The 20,326-nt window shown below is 35.5% G+C and overlaps 1 protein-coding gene across 2 annotated transcripts in view; it reads right to left on the bottom strand.

Annotated features, from left to right (window-relative positions):
* Positions 1-20,326, bottom strand: part of LOC124633847 (syntaxin-binding protein 5) — a 233,651-nt gene that overhangs the window by 87,698 nt on the left and 125,627 nt on the right. The window lies entirely within an intron of this gene.

Genomic DNA, 20,326 nt, shown 5'->3' with positions numbered 1-20,326 from the left:
GTTATGTCTGTGCGCGCGAATCATTCGCTCTCGTGATTGAATTCAACTGTTTGCGCTGCGTTTAATTAATTTGCGCGTCGGCGTGCGCGTTTACTTAACAAAGCCGTAACTGCTGTATTCTCTTTAAATTGCATGATTGCGTTTATTCTTTATCGAAAAGAATAGTACTCACGGGATAATCCTATTAAATAATTATTGTAAAAAGTAAGAAGTGTTTATTCGTGTTACTCAATCATAAATTATTAACCGACATCTCAAAGAAAACAGTATTATCAACGCAGAATAAACTAAGTTAAGTTATGTTTTATTATGTTCACGAGTAACGTAAGGTTCGACTGAGTATCAGGTTTACCTGTAACAATTACTATATACGCTATTATGTATTTTTATTCATAGTAAATTTTATATTTTTATTACCTGTGTGGTAACCACAAAGTACTGAATATTGTGCATACTAGAGTTGATTATAATTCGCTGTGGTTCCATATCACGTGGTTAATATAATTACTGCGATGTGAATACAAGGCTGCGGTTTAAAACAATTTCAATATTTAATCTGTGCACCAACTGGATGGTTCGTGATGTTGCGATGTTGTCGAGGCTTATAGCAAGAGCTTCTAACCAAACAGGTATTATTAAGTAGCCCAGTTATAACGTACTTATAGTCTAGAATTTCTTGAAATCTGAAACATATTGACGAGTGAAACTTTACCTGAAGCTTATGCAACACTTCGTGTAGGTGACGTTAATACAAGTTAGAATATTTGGATATTAACTTGGAGTTTGGAATAACTTAGCGACTTACAACTGTCGGGAACTGTTCGCTTCATCTTCGCGATTGGCACGACAAGTCCATACATTCCGGCAAGTACACATACATATAACTTGTGAGTCTCGGGTTCCATTCCTGAATGTTATCGCATGATTGGTCTTTAAGTTAAGTGTTTAAAATAGGGAAAAGTTATATGAAATTCTTATCTTCATTCCGTAAATGCTTCTTAGGTAGAAATATAAGGCCTATTTGTGATGCCAGTTTTTGAGTTTTTGGTCGACTGCTAAATTGTCTTTAGTTGAAGTTAAATGCAGAGCCACCAAACGTGCTTCATTAAACCTGCCCTAACATAGCTATGTAGTACGTTATTCGTTTACCTTAATTTGTTTGTTGTTGTTGCACTAGGTTTACCAATTTCAGGTTTATTTCTTAAATAATTTGCGTCATAAATTGGATCGTTATTTCATCAAACTTCCTGACTACTATATAAGTTCCAGTACTAATGAAGTGTATAATATTAGTAAATTATCTGTTGAGGCGCCATTCCGCTCAGCCGGGCTGATGCAATTGACCGCACACAATGCGCCGGCATGACTGACAGACCGACACACTGACGGACGGCGTTACATTACACGTGGCATTATTGGGAAGCTAGGTCATGAAGCATACGTTACAAGATTACCTACATTGAGTATGTTTAAAACAAAACAATAACAATGATTGCCGGTGTGCTGAAGGAGAATGTTGAACTTATAGGGTAATTATAACATTGCTCGACCTGGACACAGAACCCTGGCAGTTTAACAGTCTCAGGTTTATTGTAACTTAGGTAATATTTTGGAATATTCTCATCTAGACTTCGCAACCACAAATAAGCAATAAAGGCATCGTCACACGGTGCGACAGCGCGTTCTGAAGCTTCACATATTATATTCACGCGACGCTGCCCGGCGCTGCTAATTGGCTGCCCGTTGCCATGGCAACCGGCGCGCTCCACTGGCCCGGCACATTGCCTGACCGCCGTCCTACGTATATTAACACAAATTTTAACTACCATCCGTTCATTTTGTACTAAATGTAATACCAATTATTATGAAACATGTGGCTGGATTTAGAATTTAATGTTATTCGGTTGAAATCTGAATTTGGATGGGAAAGTAATTAGTGATTATTGATGATTAGCAAAATGCATTTCGAATATAAATTCAGTTTGATTTGGCGTTATTAAAGCTTAATTATTATTGAAAGCTGTATGGTTGACTTATTTCACGGTGGTAAGAGTATATTGCGTATGAAATGCTATCCTTTGTGTACCTAATTGCCAAATAATACCTCAGTTAGAGTATCGTTTGATAAGATCTAACGCATGGCTAAACAAAATAGGTATAAAGTCTAAGTATTCTATTTGCCAAAGGATTTTTCTTACAAAACACGTAGGCTTATTAAGCTTCAGAGATTTACGAAAAACAATTTAACTGAACCTAAGTAGTCTTACGTACAAAGCCAAGATATTTGCTCCACAGAGAGGGAAATTAATATTCAGAGCGCACCTTCTCATAAAGTATGGAGCTGTCTATAAAAATATTTTGATTGCGTCTCTCGAACTTTACATAATTGTTTTAATAAAATTCAATTTGAATTTTCGGTTTAAAGTGAAAAAGCAGAATTAATTTGAGTTTTTAAAGGACGATGGGCGTTTTGGTACCCTGTCCAACAGTGTTGATTCTAGTACCATTGCGTAGGTCTTGGCAAGACAAAAAATTTTTACTATGACGACTAGTCCCAAATCCTTGTCCATTTCGCGTGACATCGACTAATAGAAGGTGTAATGTTCATAAATCATCAACGTAGATGTAGTTCTTAAATCTAACTGTATTGAATAAAAACTGGTAAAGTAACAAAAACGCAGGAATTCGGCCTTCTTAAAATGTTTGCCTGCCCACTGCTTTAAAAAAAGACTGTGCAAACCTTTGCAGTTCACGCAGAACTAGCTTATGTATTTGATGAAAGTCTTTCAGTATTTACAATCAATTAAGGTTGAAAAGTCAGGAGACGATGTTAACATAGTACATATTACGACTCAATCTTGCTCCTCAAGAGGTGCTGAGATAATGATGAATTTCTTCTTAAAAAAAGATGAATAGAAAATTTTTGAACTTTTGTCAAATCAGATGACGATTGTGTTTCCGTAGTATGACTCCATAGAATATTGCAAACTTTAGATTATAATAGAGTGTATCTCAAACAATGTAAGATGTCTATTAACTGAGTTTAAAATTATTAATGAATTTGCATATATGGATGACATACTTGTTTCTATGTCGATTCAATTTTTATCGTTATTCGGATCGGACAGCTAATTGAGGCAGGCCCCATAGTTTTTATTATTATTCACGCAAATACCTTTCTAATGATATATTATACGTTACTGTTGGAGCGGGTACCAAATCTCATACAAAGTGCCCATTGTCCAAATCTTAGTTTTTACGAAAAATATATTTTAGTAATATGATAATCATATTTAAGTCTCTCTTTTTACATACACGCACAAACGAGTCTAATCTCGTCGTGTTGAATTAAATACAAATTTTGTAACAAAGTCGTCGGTGCCGCGTAACATAATCCGCCGAAACCAAACGAACCAGCGAGCGTATTTAACGTAGATAACATGGTCTTTTATACAAGGACAAAGGGCACGGTACGCGAGGCTACCGTTCGCGGCGCTACGGTACGCGGGCTCTACGCGAAGCTACGTTACGCGACCGTGTCACACTCGTCACACTCACTAATTAATGACGCCATTGTTCCTCACGCGCGTGGGATGAAATAAAGCAGACTTTAATCAACAGTACGTTACGTTGCTTTGTTTGTTATTATCTGTGGAATACGCTGCGGAATTTACTGGATCGTTTGATTTTGCTGATAATACAATAGCTATACGTACACATGGGTTGATGATTTATTTCAATGAGGTGTGGCAAACTTTACACTTCTCGATGACACGACAATTGATACCGAAATAGCTAGTTTCTTCCTAAAATTCCAATTAAAAGCGATATTCATTGTAATATTATTGTGAACTGAACACGGTAAAAGGGAACAGAACCTGTTACTATTTGACTTCACAAACTTGGAATTGAACTCAAACAGCAAGTTTGTCTTACCGTTCCAATTCAACGGAACTTTCAATTAATTTCAGTTCAACCAAATTCTGTAGTTTGACAACCCTATTCGTTTACCTATTGCGAGGGCTGTCAACGAACGTTTTGATTTTAACTAGCTATTTGTATTTACGTGTATAAATTCTCAATGATGTATGTAGTTTATATTTTACATTGAGAGCTACAATGTATATCTCGCGTCATTACCAACTGGTTACCAGACCCAGATAAGTAATCTAGAAGTAGTTTTTTATCCCTACGTAGTTTGGGTCGAGGAGGTCAGATATGCATCCACTCCACGTGGCACACGGGTACTCAACTGCTGATTAGACTGGAAGCCAATCTTAGAAAAAGGCTAAACAGGTGATGATACTCTCACACCCGTAATTCCTATCAGTGAGTACTATCCTTTCAGTACTATGCAGTACAATGAAATAATCCGCAACAAGGTTCGCAGTGTGCGCCGTGTGTTCCGTACATTTATCATGCATTCGGGAGATTAGCCCCTCTGCAGACGGGAGCGTGTGTGGCCAGCAGTATTAGACAGATGCTTGAGGTACCAGTAATTACATTTCTACATGAAGGACGTAATATTCTGTATGTGTGCTATCGAAGACATTTAGGCTATTGGAAGGGAATTAATTATCTCCAAAGAAGTCATCTTGCCTCTCTAACCTACTAGTATATCTGTAAAGTAAGTGATAAGTAACTAAAAGGAAGGTGAGAAATAACTTAAAGGAAAATAAATTAGGCAACATACAACTAGGCTAGCTTTAATTGGCTTTATCATATTATGTTCTTCACCTGTGTTAAGCTTGCCGCAGTCAGTTCGTTATCATACAAAAAAGTTGAACATTAAAAAAAATCCTGTCACCGCCAATCCGTGTACCTACAATTCAAAACAGTGTACGTGTCCAACGCATTACATTGGTACACGATAGTCTCATTCGTTTTGTACCGGTGACGTCACGCGCGTGAGTGACGTCACGCGCGTCAGTAACGTGTGGCATCATGTGGACTGTCACTGAGCGGAGATATGTTTACACACAGCTGTTTTTGTAGGATTTTAGTGTTACGAGTAGCATTGATTAAACGATTCATCATTAAATAAATGTTGGACTGGTGACTCAATAAGTCTTATTTCCTACTACATTTGAGAAGTCGACACTTTAAGTAATAGCAGTTTATAAAAGCCTTTTATTTACGTACTATTCATATCTAAAAGAGTTACAAAGATGCTATATCTGTCTACCGTTTGACGTCAAAAACAAAATTACCAGCAAATGCTCATATCACCTACATCATACCTTTTCAGACCGCATCAACATTCATACAATCCAATCCATATATCACCATTGATATTCAAAAGCCATTCACTTCATTCTTCTTCATCGGATACCCGGATCTATATCCTATGCGCCTTTTAGAAACAAAACTATCTATAGCTATACAAAAACCTTTCAAACCCATGGACAAAACCTTTAGATGAGTTTGTGTGAAAGCACGTCAGTTTCAGGTGTGTTTCAGCACCTTCGTCTAACCGCCTGTATGAAACCAACAAGTTATTTATATACTGCTATAAGTATTGGTGAGAGTAAACAAAAGACTGCCGATCGTCGGCGTGACAAACAAAAGAATTCCTAGTGAATGGAATAGATGGGAAGAAATAGCAATATAGGGACTTGACGATATATGTATATGAAATCGTATATTTTTGTTGTGGGCCGAAGCTTCGAAACTTATTAATAGTGTTGTCTTTGCTATATACGTTATTGCTTCTGTGATTATTTAGGCGTTATTAACAACCCTTTAATTTCGGAAAATTGGATCACTTATGTATGTTCTTTCTTTGTAGGTATTCTAGTTTCTTAAGGCATTGAAAAACAGTCTTCTTACAAAGTCTTCAAAAACAACCCTCTGATTCTACTTGAGAAATGTACATAATAGAAAATGAATAGCTACGAACAATCGCTCCTCACAGCTAATTAATCGGCTTACGATGTGTAAGGCACTATAATTGTTTCTCCCCTACCATATACATATAAACTACCTGATTACATACATGCATGTACAACCTCTATCAAAACATATATGGTCATACCACCTCACGTTACAGAAAGGGCGTAACTGGAGAATGTTGCCATTCGAATTCCGTTTGAAATTGTACTGCAGTCAAAGTTGATAAGGTCGTGTTTTGTTTGCAACGTGTTCAAGATATTACGGCACTTGAGGGTCGGGTATTAATTAGAGGTCGGTATGCAGGTAAGTATTGTTTGATTTGTTTCAGCTGTAACTGAATGGGTAGTTCATGATATCTGTGTAGTTTGGGGACCTCGGGGGATTAATTATTGTTTGGAGTATCATGGAGTATATTTGCACTAAGTAAACTTACGTTAGGTATTGTATTGAGGATCTATTTACTAATTATCTAAGTACATTCACAACTTCATGCAGTATCACGCTATTTCCGCAAGTTTGTTTTTACGAAACGTTAACTCTCGTAATCTGTTTAAACAAACTTCGACTTTGATAAAACTTGGCAGTAATATAACTTTCAGTACAACATAAGAGGTTCTTTTTTTAAATGCGAGAAGTATTTCTCTTGGCTGAAACTGCAGGCAGAAGCTAGTTTTAATATTCTTTCAATAAAATCACTCATCACATAATACATTTCTGCTGACTCCTTTGCTCGCGTGTTGCCTCTCGCGCGCCGCCCACTTGCTGTAGCATGCTAATGACACGCATGCCGCAGCCGCGCGGCATCGACACGACAATTATCGCGCCGAATGGTCGGTGTTGTTGATAAAGGGCTTAGTAGTCAGTTGATTGTTTTGTACAGTAGAATAATAGATAAATTCATGATAGTATGTGTATGTATTAGCGCCATTACGTTGGGTCAGTTATGTTCTCAATCTTTTCAGTGATAGCTAAGTTCACCGATAAGTATTGAGATATCACATAGGGAACAAATTCAGACTCTATGCAGTTACTCGGAAATAACCATTCATAGTCCAGAACAGGAATACAGCCTAAAAAGTATGTATATAATAGTCAATATAAAACGTATAGTTTTTGTACTTCTTGGAGCATTTTCGTATTGAAAGATCTTCATAAAAAGTCATTTACTTACAAATAGTTTCATGAATATTGCAACGTGCGAGTTGTTTCAAAGCGTTCAGATACAGTAAAATATTCACACTTGCAATCCAGGTCATCTTGCACTTTTTATATGCTACTGCGTTCTACTTGCATATCTAAAGACGTAACACTAAGAATGCTTAAGCTAAAATTCTTTTATTATACTATTCTAAAGAAATAATTACACCACGTGTGTCACTCTCAACGTTAAGTAATTACAGTGTCTACTTTTGCTATATCAATTTTCTTTTTTCACTTTTTCATAATCTATTGAACCCATATTATACGTATTGCCCTTAAACTTGAAGCCTTTTTAACAAAACTACTCAAAATGATTCAATATTTTCATCTATCATATTCAAAAACCTGCCTACACTAACAGCTCAATAAAACAAAAATAAAATATTCATGAAGGGCTAAAACCGGTGGTGACTCAGCATCAGCATCACATGTACCTTTTAGCCTACTTACAGAAATAGTGTGACCTTTGCAGCCAGCTGATCGATATGCAAACTATATCCACAAGACTGGACCACTGCACACTGCGGGACAGTTAAATGTACCACTCTCGTTTAGTTTCGCGCATTTAAATGTCACTTTTGTTCTGTTAGAATTGCTGTTGCGGTTCATTTTTAAAAAGTAATTTTTCTGTAGGGAATATAAATGAATAGTAATTTGTAGTTTTTATATGCGGCAATTAGATCTTTACCTATGTAATAATATACATAAGATGGGTTTGGTTGTTAGGGCAATACATTACGTAAGTAAACTTGTATCTCCACAGTCATTAACTAAACTAAATGTATGTGAAATTTCAAAACAAAACGCATAACATTAGCTCAACAAAAGTTCGCAGAAGAAACACATAAACTGGTTCACTGAAACTAACATAATAGCAGGTGAACTAGTTTAATTTCCGCGGCGAGCACGCTGTATCTCACGTAACACATTCTAGTAAATTCTACAGTCTCATTAAACAAGTGTTATCGCCAACACATAAACACCTAATGTTACTTAAAGCATTACACAGGTAAATACATTAGAACAAAAGATGAGAAACGTACAAATTACGACAAAACATATACATACTTAATAACAAAACATCCCATTAACCGAGGGCTATCTTAAACTAATTTATTTGTGTCGTAAATAAAATTGTGATACACTTATTCTGGCCCGCAGTGTATCTCAGGGCTATTCCTTTGAAAAAGGCGAAAGTAAAAAGTTTAACTTATTTACTTTGAGCCTGTTATAATAAACAACTAGTTTCTTTACTTTAGATCCCCTGGCTATTAAACCTGAAAATATCTGTGTAATAAAAAGTAAAAAGGTTTCTTGAGTGTTCTATAAAAATCTAAGCTGTTTTTTTGCGTAAGTCTGGATAAAAAACAGCACTAACTTTGCCTTTAAATATACTTTTATGAGGGACTAAATAATTTTATTTTTTGTGTATAAAATCAAACTGTATTTCTGAGAGATAAACTGGGATCTGTACTCTATTTACCAAGCCTCTTAAATAATACATAAACCTTTTAATTGGGCTTCGACTGTAATGGATGTAAGTTTCAAATAATTTGAAATAAAAAGTATTTAGTAATGTAGTGAACGTGTGAGCGATGTGTGCAGAAAAGGGAATAAAGTAGGAATTCTAATGTGGAGTGGTATTCTAGGAAATGCATGTTAATTCAGAAGCCCGCAGGCACCAGGTTAGGGCTGGCAACATTCTGAAATTTTCGTTTTATTACTGTTACCATATGTGGCTCATGGTCGTTAAGCCCACAGGTGTATTTAAATCCTTTAAAACGACTGAATCATTACTTTCTCATTTTAAAATTAATGACTATAATTATTACATTTACAAATCGAATGTCTCAAAAGTAACATGGCGTTTTCAAACGCTATCCGAGCTATGTCCGATTAGTTACATCTAGGTGTATATCATTGTAACTTTGATTATAATGAAACTTATAATCACGGTAAGCCACTTACATTTATACCTCACTTAAATATACCTGTTATAACTTATAAGTAGTCGCAGTCGGCCTAGGCAGCCCTAGGCAGCTCTTGTGAATACTACGCTTGCTCTCCAAAACAGTATTTTAACTGAGTATGAGAACGTTCTCTGTTCTAAGTATTTCTCGTTAAAATATTATTCCTGAGCTCATTCCACGTTGATGAGAAGTTTATTTTAATTTTCATTACCAGCCGTATTTATCTTGGCCTTCCTATGACTGAAGCTTTTTCTGAATAATGAAAAATGTTTTATTAACATGGAGATACGTTTCTGATGTCATGTCATCTTTCTCACTGAACATTTTAATTTGAATTATTAGTGGCTCCAAGTTGCAAGTACAATTCTACACAGTTGAACTATTTGTTAATTATGCATATTGTAAGAAGGATGTCAAGAGATTGTAACACTCGATTAAATGAGGTGATCCAGGTATGTGTGATACAATGAAATATTTCACAGTTCTCTTATTGTAATCGCTTAATAAGTAATCGTCGCCTCAGAATAAGCCAAAACATTTTTTCACCTACCCAAAAGGAAACCTCTTAACCAGCAAAAGTTTCCAAAAACGTATCAAAATCGAATTAATTTCCTGCCCGACGAACACACGAACGAAAATTTCCCAGTGCAGCCGAGTGCACACAGCGAGAACGCATCTCTTTCATAGCTGTGAAATATTCTCATATTGGCCAAAACGTTCACGTTCCTGGAACCTCTAAAGCCCACAAATTCTACCTTTGACGTATTTTGTGCTCCACAACGAACAACGCCAATTATATGAATTTAATATCACCTAGTTTGCAGTATCTGTGGTTATTGCATTTGTTTGTTTATGCATTGTGCTAGGAACTGTGCTGGTTTCGGAGAATATTTGGAAATAAGACATGCTTCACTGTCTGTCGAGGTTCAGAGAAACTAGGTGTCTTGTTAGTTCTTACTAGATTAAATAATTATTACTTAAAGGTAACATAATCTAGATACTTTAGTTAGCTACCAGTTCCTTAAATGTTAGGCTATTTTATAAAAGCAAGTTCGTAAACAACTTTTAAAGAAACTTTCACTAAACATTATCCTCAAATCTCAGTCTGACATTTCTCTTTCAGGAATAATTTTCAAATAAGCAGTACAAAATGTAGCTGAAATATAAAAATAAAATAGTCCGCAAGATATCTTCATCTCAAAGGATGAAGGCTTATTAAAATGTAGAGCTTTCTGATTAAAACTTGGAAGAGTTTCTAACTGAAACTAGTGGAAACTTCTAGAACCTGAGCATTGACTGACAGGAAACTGTCGTCGAGCCAAATTAGACGAGGGACTGCGGACGAGGTTTAGAAAAATATTTACTTCAAAGCTTTAGATTTTATATTTTCTTTTTTGTAGATAGAACCTGAGAGAAAATATATTTCTTTGAAAAAATCCAGGTCCTTGATTAGAAAACGAAAGAACGGTAGTAGTGAGAGCTAGTAAATAAATTGGAAAATCTTTGTTTCACATAACAATCACAGAAACCTACAATTGCATCTATAGTGTACGTATTAACAATCATACTAGTGAGTGCTCACGTTTACATCATAATGAACCGCAGCGAGTAACTGCGAGCTTCCCATTTCACCACAAATTCCCTTTTCATTTCATATAATTCGCATTTGGGCGAAATCTGGTGAATTCGCAGTAACCTCGTGTTCGTGAGCTGGCGCCGCAACGTATCGGTTTTCAATACAAATCGTAATTTGCTCAACTACCCGCGGTTACGTACTACTTACTCACCTCTTCTCTCATTAATACGTTCATTAAAGTGAGTTTAATGGGCTCATATTTGGTAGCTTACCTCAGCATAAACTGGAAGTAGAGCCTATTAATATTTTATTTATATTTTGTTCGCTTACTATGTCTAAATTATTAAACAGATTTCATGCGTTCAAAGTAAATACATTTAGTTATAATATTGTTGAATACACTTTGACAAGCATCATCTGACCCGCATTACAAATATTTCAATATTAAACAATGTTATTGACGTCACAAATTTTGACAAAATTCTGTTCACAAATTCAATCCTGTTACACTATGTACACTGTTCAATAGAAAATTCATTTTGCAAATGGTTGGCATGTCTAGTTTTCACTTTTTGGAGTTTAAAAGTTTTTTGCAGGCCGGTTTAACAATTTTATTTTGCTGTCCGTTATACAAAGTAATTGTTGGAAAATTGCGGTTTCCTGGAACACGTGTAAAACGAACTTTTCTTTTGAACACTGACAATATGAATTTATTCAAAAACGTTCAGTATATAAATATTTACAGAGTACAGTTTAACAGTTAAAACATCTACATCAATTACAATGCCTTTAAAACAAGACATTACTGAACTTGTAACAATAAAATCCCATGATATTCCTCTCAACAATATACTAACTTTCCCGCTATGAACTAACCCATGAACAACAGTGTGTTTCGTGTGAACACTAATATGTTTGGACGGAGCTGCGCGAATGTGTCGGTTCGTTCGCATGATAATCCTCTTACAGTGCCCGTTATTGTATGTATGTACAATAAACAGCAGACAGTTTTCAGGCAAATGAAATGTTGAGTCCTAAATATTTATGAAAACACTACCTGTGATTAGGAGAATTAGGTATATAGGTACTACCGTTTTCCGAGGAACACAAATGTGACTAAAATAAACTGAGGTTAGGTCTTTTCACATCAGTTAATCTTTGCAGAGTGGTCCCTACTGTTACAATATAAAAATAAAGCAATCGACACTGTTACAGCCTTTTTATCGTCCCACTGCTGGGCACAGGCCTCCTCTCACACGGAGAAGGATTGAGCATTAATCAAGCAATCGACACATATAAAAAAAATGGATTTTATCTTGTTCATTCTTCTATCTTCTTGGTTCCCGGTGTATGAGTGAGCCAGCGAGAGCCGCGTGTGTCTTATGATAGATTATCAGCCACACTACCAATAAGAGCACACGCAAGGCTCGCGCGGACGCAACGATGCTTCTTCTGATTATATTCATTCTTCTTGTCTCCTTACAGCGATGGAAAACACTAAAGAAAAAGGGATGTTAAGATACTTCTGGGAACGAAACTTATCGAAAAATACAATCTAACATTTAAAAAATACTGTCTAGTACTAATAAGACATTAAAAAGTGTAATGGCTAAAAGTTAAAAGATAAATACTGAAAGACTAAATTACATTCTCAAACCCAGGTCTTACAAAATATATTAACAAAAATAAATGTTACTGCTCAACTTAGTTTTAAAGCGAAAAACTATTTAGCTGCTCAAAAGGCTTTTATAAAAGAATAAATCAGTTCGTTCGGAAACCGCAGTGGAAGTTTAGTGAATGAGCTGAATGGCTGCCGCCGTCAGTCGATTGGAGGGCATTTCGTTCGGAAATACTTCATCGTTAACACTTTGAAGTGCAAGGATTACAATGAGTTGCATCCAAGCTTAAGCTGGGGATTTTAGTGTCGAAGAAAACTAATCGGACGAATAAATGTTTTCTGTTGAACGAATAAGTTGAGAATTAACTGTTTTACAGACTTTAATTTATTTAGAGTTCAATCGGAAATACGGCTTCGTTTACGAGCGGAACCTTTAGGAAATTTTATTTTATTACGTGATAATTTAAAATTAAAATTACTAAATGAACATTATAGCAATATCTAACAGCAATCGTCCTTAAAAAAGCTATTCATTTAACAAAACTGCTACCAAATTACAAAATTCACCTTAAAACAGGATCGTTTTCAATTAATATTCAAATTGAGCCAATAGAGCGGGAGATCGGTCACTAAATCAACGTTTGCTAAAATAACTTCGCTGTCGTCACAAAAAATGACGGTTGCATGAAAAAGGAGGAATATTCAAAAGGTTGAATTATTCAAATGGTTGATTATTCATGAAGGATGTCATCTGAGTTATCGCACGTCATCTGAACTCGTCGCACGTCACGCTTGCTTAATTAACAAGTCTTGCGCACATAACGTTATAAATATTTAGATTTTTTGGCGATGACAATTTCTTAAGAGTAAACAGGAAAATGTTGAACGATTTCCAGAAGAACAACAACCACTTCAGATTAGTATTTGCATAATTTTTATGAAGCATCAAGTTATACATTTGCGCAAAACGTTATTATTAAATACTTTCTTTCAGATCCATCGACCTCAATTTCATGCTATAACTCAATCTAACCACAAAGAATCTTTAATATCATGATGGAAATATAGAACACAGATTCATAATCAATTTCCCATCTTCTAAAGCTCAAAAGAATAACATGAGGATCTCATCTTAATATAAAAGATAAGAATAAAAAATAATATCAAAGCTGCCTTTAATATGGCGTAGTCGCAGCCGCTTAATAAGACGATCTCAAACAGTTTTTAATATAACTAGCTGGAACCGCATCCATCTGGCTTATACCGGATAAAACTGGATATAATCGGTTTGAGGCGGACACTTATTTACGTGAAGTTTATTCTTTTTGCTCTTTTTCTGTACAATTCATAATGGACGGATAAAAATAGTATAAAGAAATACAAGCGCGGTTCCTTTGTATTATGTCAGTCTTACTGAATTCAATTAAGTGAATATAGTAATATCTATTTCGAAGCAATTACGGTAAATTTCCTAAGACAACATAACTTTGTCCCAATTAAACAAAAGACAAAGAAAGTTCGCTAGACTGTGCAGTTGAAATTTTTTGCTCGAGACTCAAAGAATATGCAGACGAGGTGCACAGGAAAGTTTTAATTAATCCACAGTTACGAAGAAATCAACTTTTACAAAGAAACTTGCCCCCAATATGACTGGGACACGGTGGCAGGTCTTTGCAGTTTCCGTATACAACTGTACTTTTATACACAATTGAAATTAAGTATATCACATAAAAATAAAGGCACTCTTTAACTTGCTGGAATCTTATAAAAGGTAGAGTCATATCGCAAGATCGCATTTTAAAAAGTTTCTTAAAAACGTTCTACCACCATATGGCTAAAATAGTACAAACCACATTAACCAGACAAAACATTATAAATAGTCACAAACTTCACTAAAAACTAATAACAAACTAAGTTGTCCACGCATCCGCTGGCCTAAATACTGTACACAAGAGAACTTATACCTGTCCGTCACGACAGCTGCAGACATGTGCAACTGTCGGTCGTCACAAGTGTCCGACGGTCCGAGCCGGACGCGGCCGAACAAACCGGACACGTCTGAACAAGTCGGACGCGTCAGACCAGGCTTTCATCCGCGAGAGATGCTCGCCGCTTGATCTGAGGCGCGGCTTTTATCAGATACCTTTACAATCTAGTTTATTGTGTTTTGCAGTTGAAAAGCTTTGTATTGTCGATTTCAAAAGGTGGAAAGATAGGATTTAAACACTGGATTCAAACTTCTCTATTGAGATGGAACATCAATTGTGAAAACTACGATTTATGTACAAAAAGTGAAAGATTTAAGTACACTTAGATTGACGACCTAAAATGTGTACCACTAACGTAATTACGTGATTAAAATATTGGGTACTATATAAATTAGGAATGCAATCTGATTCAATATTTCTACGAGTATGTAATGTAAGCACCAACTTTATCTATTCAAAATGTAGCTAACTTAAACCTGATATCGAAACATTGAGATCATAGCTTGCATCATAATCAAAACAAAACGAAACTCGGTACTGAGCGAGAGTTAGTAAATCACAATCTATCGCATGCCAAACAGCCGTAACTCAGCTGAAGCCGGCTGATCGATATTCACGTCACGTGTGTATCTAACGAGCACTGTTAAGCACTGTTGAGCATCGTATGAGCACGGTATGAGCATCGGTTGAGCATCACAGGTGCATGGCGTTTGTTTGTGAAGCTGTACAACATGCAGTTGATCGAGCTTCGTAAACAGGAAAGTTAACATCGAAGGTTGATGGTTAACATAGTAGATACTTAATGTAAAGATACTGTAGTATATTTAAGCTTGATGAATATTGGGCTTTATTGTTTCAGGTATACGTGAAAAAATACATCTATGTGCCAGGTCGATAGATCTATCACTACATATTGTGTGTACATCATGTATCCTGCACAACATCTATCTGCCCAGTCACGATTAACTCAAAAGCTACTGTACGTCTTAAAGATAGTAATGTATTAAAATATTAACTTGAAATAACCCTAAACTCTTAGGCACATACAAGAAATATTTTTATTTTACCCAACAAAGTTTTAAATTATAATTACCTAAAACGTTATATTTCTCGATTTATTTCCCTCAAAACCGCTGAGTTGTCCAAAAATCCCGGAGAAACATTAACATACACCATCTGAGAATGAACGATAACCGCGAAGGTATTGCCTGGGCGGGCGGAACACAGCCTGCCCGCCCTGCGACATTACTCGCGGTAAGATTGACATCTGTACGGTCCCTGCATCCTGATCTCTTGTGAAAAGGATTTCATAGGCAAATGATTTTGCTTATTGTTATTCGTTTTTCTGTTGTGAATTTTGGTTTATTTGTCTGTATGAAGTTTATATATTTAGAAGAATAATGGTGGTATTCTTACAATCTGGTCTATGCTTGAATCTTTCAGGGTTCGATTTATGTTGCCAATGCTATCTAATGATGACAATATTATTCTAGTTAAACATTACCCTTTACTTTGTTACCATCTGGCTCCCAATTATCATCCCAACTCGTCATCTCTTTAGAAGCATACCTGTAACAAACGAAATATAAAATTAGAAAATTATTCATGCAGTAGTTCATCATCTAAAATACAATATACCTCGATGGCGCAATGGTCATCATGCCGGACCGCGGAACCTGAGGTCCCGGGTTCGATTCCCGGTTCGGTCGATATTTGTGTGATGAGCATGCTTGTTGGCCGTGGTCTGGGTGTTATGATATGTATTTATAAATATGTATATATGTAGCTATATGTAGTTTATCAGTTGTGTTAGCACCCATAACACAAGTTAATAAATAACTTACCATGGGGCTAACCGACCGTGTGTGTAAAGGTGTCCCGACATTATTATATTATTATTAATATCACAGATCCTTATCGCAAATACAGTACAACATTATCAAACTTATTTTAAAAAAAACAAAACATTATAATAAATTCAGTTATCAGGTAGTTTTGAGCGAGTCTTTCAGTAAACTTGTTAGAATCCATAACTCCGCGACGATTCAGTCGGTGAGGCCGCATCTACATATTCATAAGGCTGTATTGTTATATCGGTTTCGACTGAAAGTGAATTTATCAAATGATTGTGTTCTGATACTGCAGACTGTCTGAACCTAAAGACTACAGACCTATTGTTTTTGTTTTATCGCTTGAGTTTCAGATATTGTTTTGAAAGCAGTTAGGTAGAGACTGTTTAATTGAATTTGATAAATAATTTCCATTTTGCTTTGTTCTAACAATGACAAATTCTAAGTTAGGTTTTGTAAATAAGACCTAACGTAATTATTTAAGAAGACTTTCCAAAAGTTACCTTTTGGAGCGTTGCGTAACAATATTAGTTATTACTTGTTATACTCTTTTGATTCCAAAATGTTGTTCTCAAAATGATCATTCACGACTACTGTCCATCGCATCACAATAATATAAACTATCAGATACATCCGACACAATCGTACGACACAGTCGCGCGACACTTCCCTGAGCTCTCGCAATGAACGCGATCGCTTCACAAAAACACGTGCACTGATGTCACAAGTGCCGCGCGTCATGTGGTGGAGAAGTACAGAAGAACCACTTGTATCTAGATTGTTTTTATTTTTTAATGGTGAAAATTACACAGATTTTAGTGGAAGAAGATCTATATCAAAGTACCTACATAACTATGAAGTGATTATTTTGAAATATCAAAATACTGCAAAGATATATTTTCGTGTGAAAAACAATGCCATGTTATTGCCATGCCATGTAATGTTTACTAGCATCTTGCACTCATACCATGGAAATACGCGCCCCGTTCCAAAAAGTTATTTCCTGTGAGTCTGTTTTAAACATTGATTCCTAATTATGCAGAAACTACTCATACATGCATCTGTCTATTTATAAAGAAAAACTAGCTAAGATGATAATTTTGACACAAATATTAACGTTACGACTTATACTTCTGCACTTGCCGTGACGTGAACACAGCGCCACTTAGTGATACGGATCGCGTAATTGTACGTGGTAGCAGTACTAATGCGGTGCTTTTAGCTGAACGGACCACTACTGGCGATCATTCTACTGAGTGTTTCATTACATCTTACCTACTGATAAAACCAGAAAACATTACAATTTACTTCAATTTATTTAATTTTTATTTTGGACTTTGGGACCTTCTTATATACTAAATTAATAGGATAAGTAATCTTCTAAATAATAGGAAGAGTTTTAAGTAAAAGATCACTTATCGATAATAATAAATGTTCAACAATGCAGATTCGAATCGTAGTCTCGTAGCTACGTGCTACAGACTACGACGCTACGGACTACGACGCTACGTGCTACGCGGCTACGTGCTACGAAAAACTTTTGATTCAATCATGGAGACTTTTATTGCATTTTCCTTTAATTGGCGATTGCAAATAAAATAAAGATTTTGAACATTGGATTTATGTGTGTTAAAAAATAAGGCTAGTAATAACGTAATTTCGGGACAATAAGGTTCAAAATATAAATATTATTATAGTTTTTGGCTTTCATCCAGTATTCGCTTTGTTTAAATACAGTTCATTCGTGCGGTTATTAGGAGAAACATTACCATTTCCCACAATGTACCGAATATTGTGCTTCACACAAACTGTTCGACTGTTGCCAACAAAGGATATTGAGCCATCCTATCGACGTTATCTTTTGACTTTCCCGACAAGCAAAGAATTCCTTTAAAAAGGAAAATAATCCTGGATATATAAGTATACCAATATAACTGGGAAAAAAATGTGAAAATATTACTTGCTGCTACATCATTATATCAAAGAAAATACAGTAAATTCTCTATTATTTTAGACTCACTAACAAAAACACAACCTAATTATAATGTGGAAAATAATACAAAAACATATAGTTTGTATAAACGCGTGTTGTCGTTGCTCTTTGTTGCTCGGCACTGTTTCCGCGGAAACTAAGATATGTCTGACATTCCGGTATTTCCCTTTGTGTGTTACATACATACAAGCGTATATTATACTCTTTCTTACATACGGTTTCTCATTTCATTTATTATTTACTGTGTATAAAATATTTTTTTCTCGAAGCAAACATTGATAAAGTGATTCAAAGAAAATTCTGCACAATTTTGCAGAAATATTAGGGTTACAAAGACTGATATCTTTCAATACTGAAAATTCTGTATGAAGAAATTCTCTAAGATATCGTCATAATGAAGATAGTGTACATTTCAGAGAATATTGCAATCGCCATTTTTCATTTGTCTTCACCGACGGCGCGCGATAGTAATTTTACTCAAAGATAAAATTATTGACGCAACAAACAAGTGAAAATATGAGACAAAGCAATTTCGTTGCACGTCTTGCTGTTTCTAGAAAATATCCAGGCGATAATAGATTTCTTTTGCTGTAGTACAAAACAAATATAAAATGAATATTTGTACTTATTTCCATTCTAAATGAATTTATGAATATTATATAAAAGCTTATCATAAATTGGTTTCGCTTTACAAGATCAATAGGTTTTTCAATTCATAATTACGCTGAACTCATATTAGTAAACTTTATAACCTCATCTCAACACTGCAACAAGACCAAAAAATAACAGTTTTCCGTCCTATACAGGCAATTTACCAACCTTTAAAAAAAACCAGCACAACATCCTTTGATCGTAAAAAAAATCCCCGTCACAAAAGGCACACACGCGCGCAGAAGGCTCGACAGTGATCCACTTGTGACGTCACGACACACCTCATCACGTTGTCACGTGCATCACGCACACGCTGTGTGATAGCACCGTGATAGATCGTCCCCGTGATAGAGGTACGTTCATAAGGGATAAGGTGAGTTAAATAAGGTCGGCTAGAGTAAATTACCTTTTTTGAAGATTGATTCACGTGATAAAATTATATCATGAATGAAATTATTTTTGACAGTGATAGGTAGCAAGAGTAGGGAGTCATTTTGTGACTTTTGTGAAGCCGCTCTTAAGGCTATATTATTCTAGTTTCTATCCCCATTTCTTTTTATCTAAATAAAGGCAGTTGAAGGTTAAAACTTTAATAGAAAATAACTAAACTTAGAAATAGAAGACCCACTTTCAAAATACAATTTTTATATAAATAGAGTAGCCAGTGAAACTGGTGGCATAACTTAGTTATAAGACTTATAAGTATGTTCCCCACTGTTGGCCGGCTTCCAACTAATTCTTCAGCTAAATATAATGCAACACATTTCCCATTTACATAGTATTTCCTAAAAATGTATTGTGGACTAAACTCGCTGGTTGTTCGTACTATCGCTTATCCGGTGCATTGTTGTGCCTTGAACAACTCTGTTTGTACTAAATTGTGGATTATTCTTTTTCACTGACTTCTAAAGGGACGCTTTTGAATATTTGGAACGCTTTTAGAATGCATCGTTGCATTATCTATGCACTATGGCAAAGACAGGGGAGGAACAGGAAACAGGAATGAATCAAGAGAACTTTACATAGATAGTGTAAAAGATGAAGATAGAAAGATAAAGAATACTTTATTGACGTTCATTATATTTTAAGAGCAAACTTGAAATTGGTCGTTTAAAACTTCTATCACACATCGCAATAAATGTGGTTTAGAATGACTCTAGATGTAATTCTAGCAGTACTGAACTTCTTAAGTTTCACACTGGTAACACCGATAGACATTAAAGTAACTCGTGCACATATTACAGGTCAGTGACCCCTGTGCCCTCGTGTGAACATCGTCAAGTGAGGACATTAGCAGTTCACTGACGCTTCACAGATTAACTTCAGAACAGGATCAGAACAAAGCTCTGAAAGTCTTTCAGACCAACTTGAACAAAACGAGCGGAGTTTCAGAAATAATTCATTGAAGAACCTAGATCAGTAAGTGTAGAATGTTTAAAGGTTTAACCCATCTTCTGCAGCGAATACGCTAAGAATATTTTATGGCCTTCAAAAATAGACTGGAACATAAAAAGTTTGAACATGAATAAGACATAAAAATACTGTCTGAATAAATCTTATAATCGAATAAGAGAACACATTCCGACTT

Source organism: Helicoverpa zea, chromosome 10 (assembly GCF_022581195.2).
Source record: "Helicoverpa zea isolate HzStark_Cry1AcR chromosome 10, ilHelZeax1.1, whole genome shotgun sequence".
In the NCBI taxonomy this organism is placed as follows: Eukaryota; Metazoa; Arthropoda; class Insecta; order Lepidoptera; family Noctuidae; genus Helicoverpa; species Helicoverpa zea.
The sequence above is the reverse complement of the archived record's forward strand: the minus strand, read 5'-3'. Positions and strand labels throughout refer to the sequence as shown.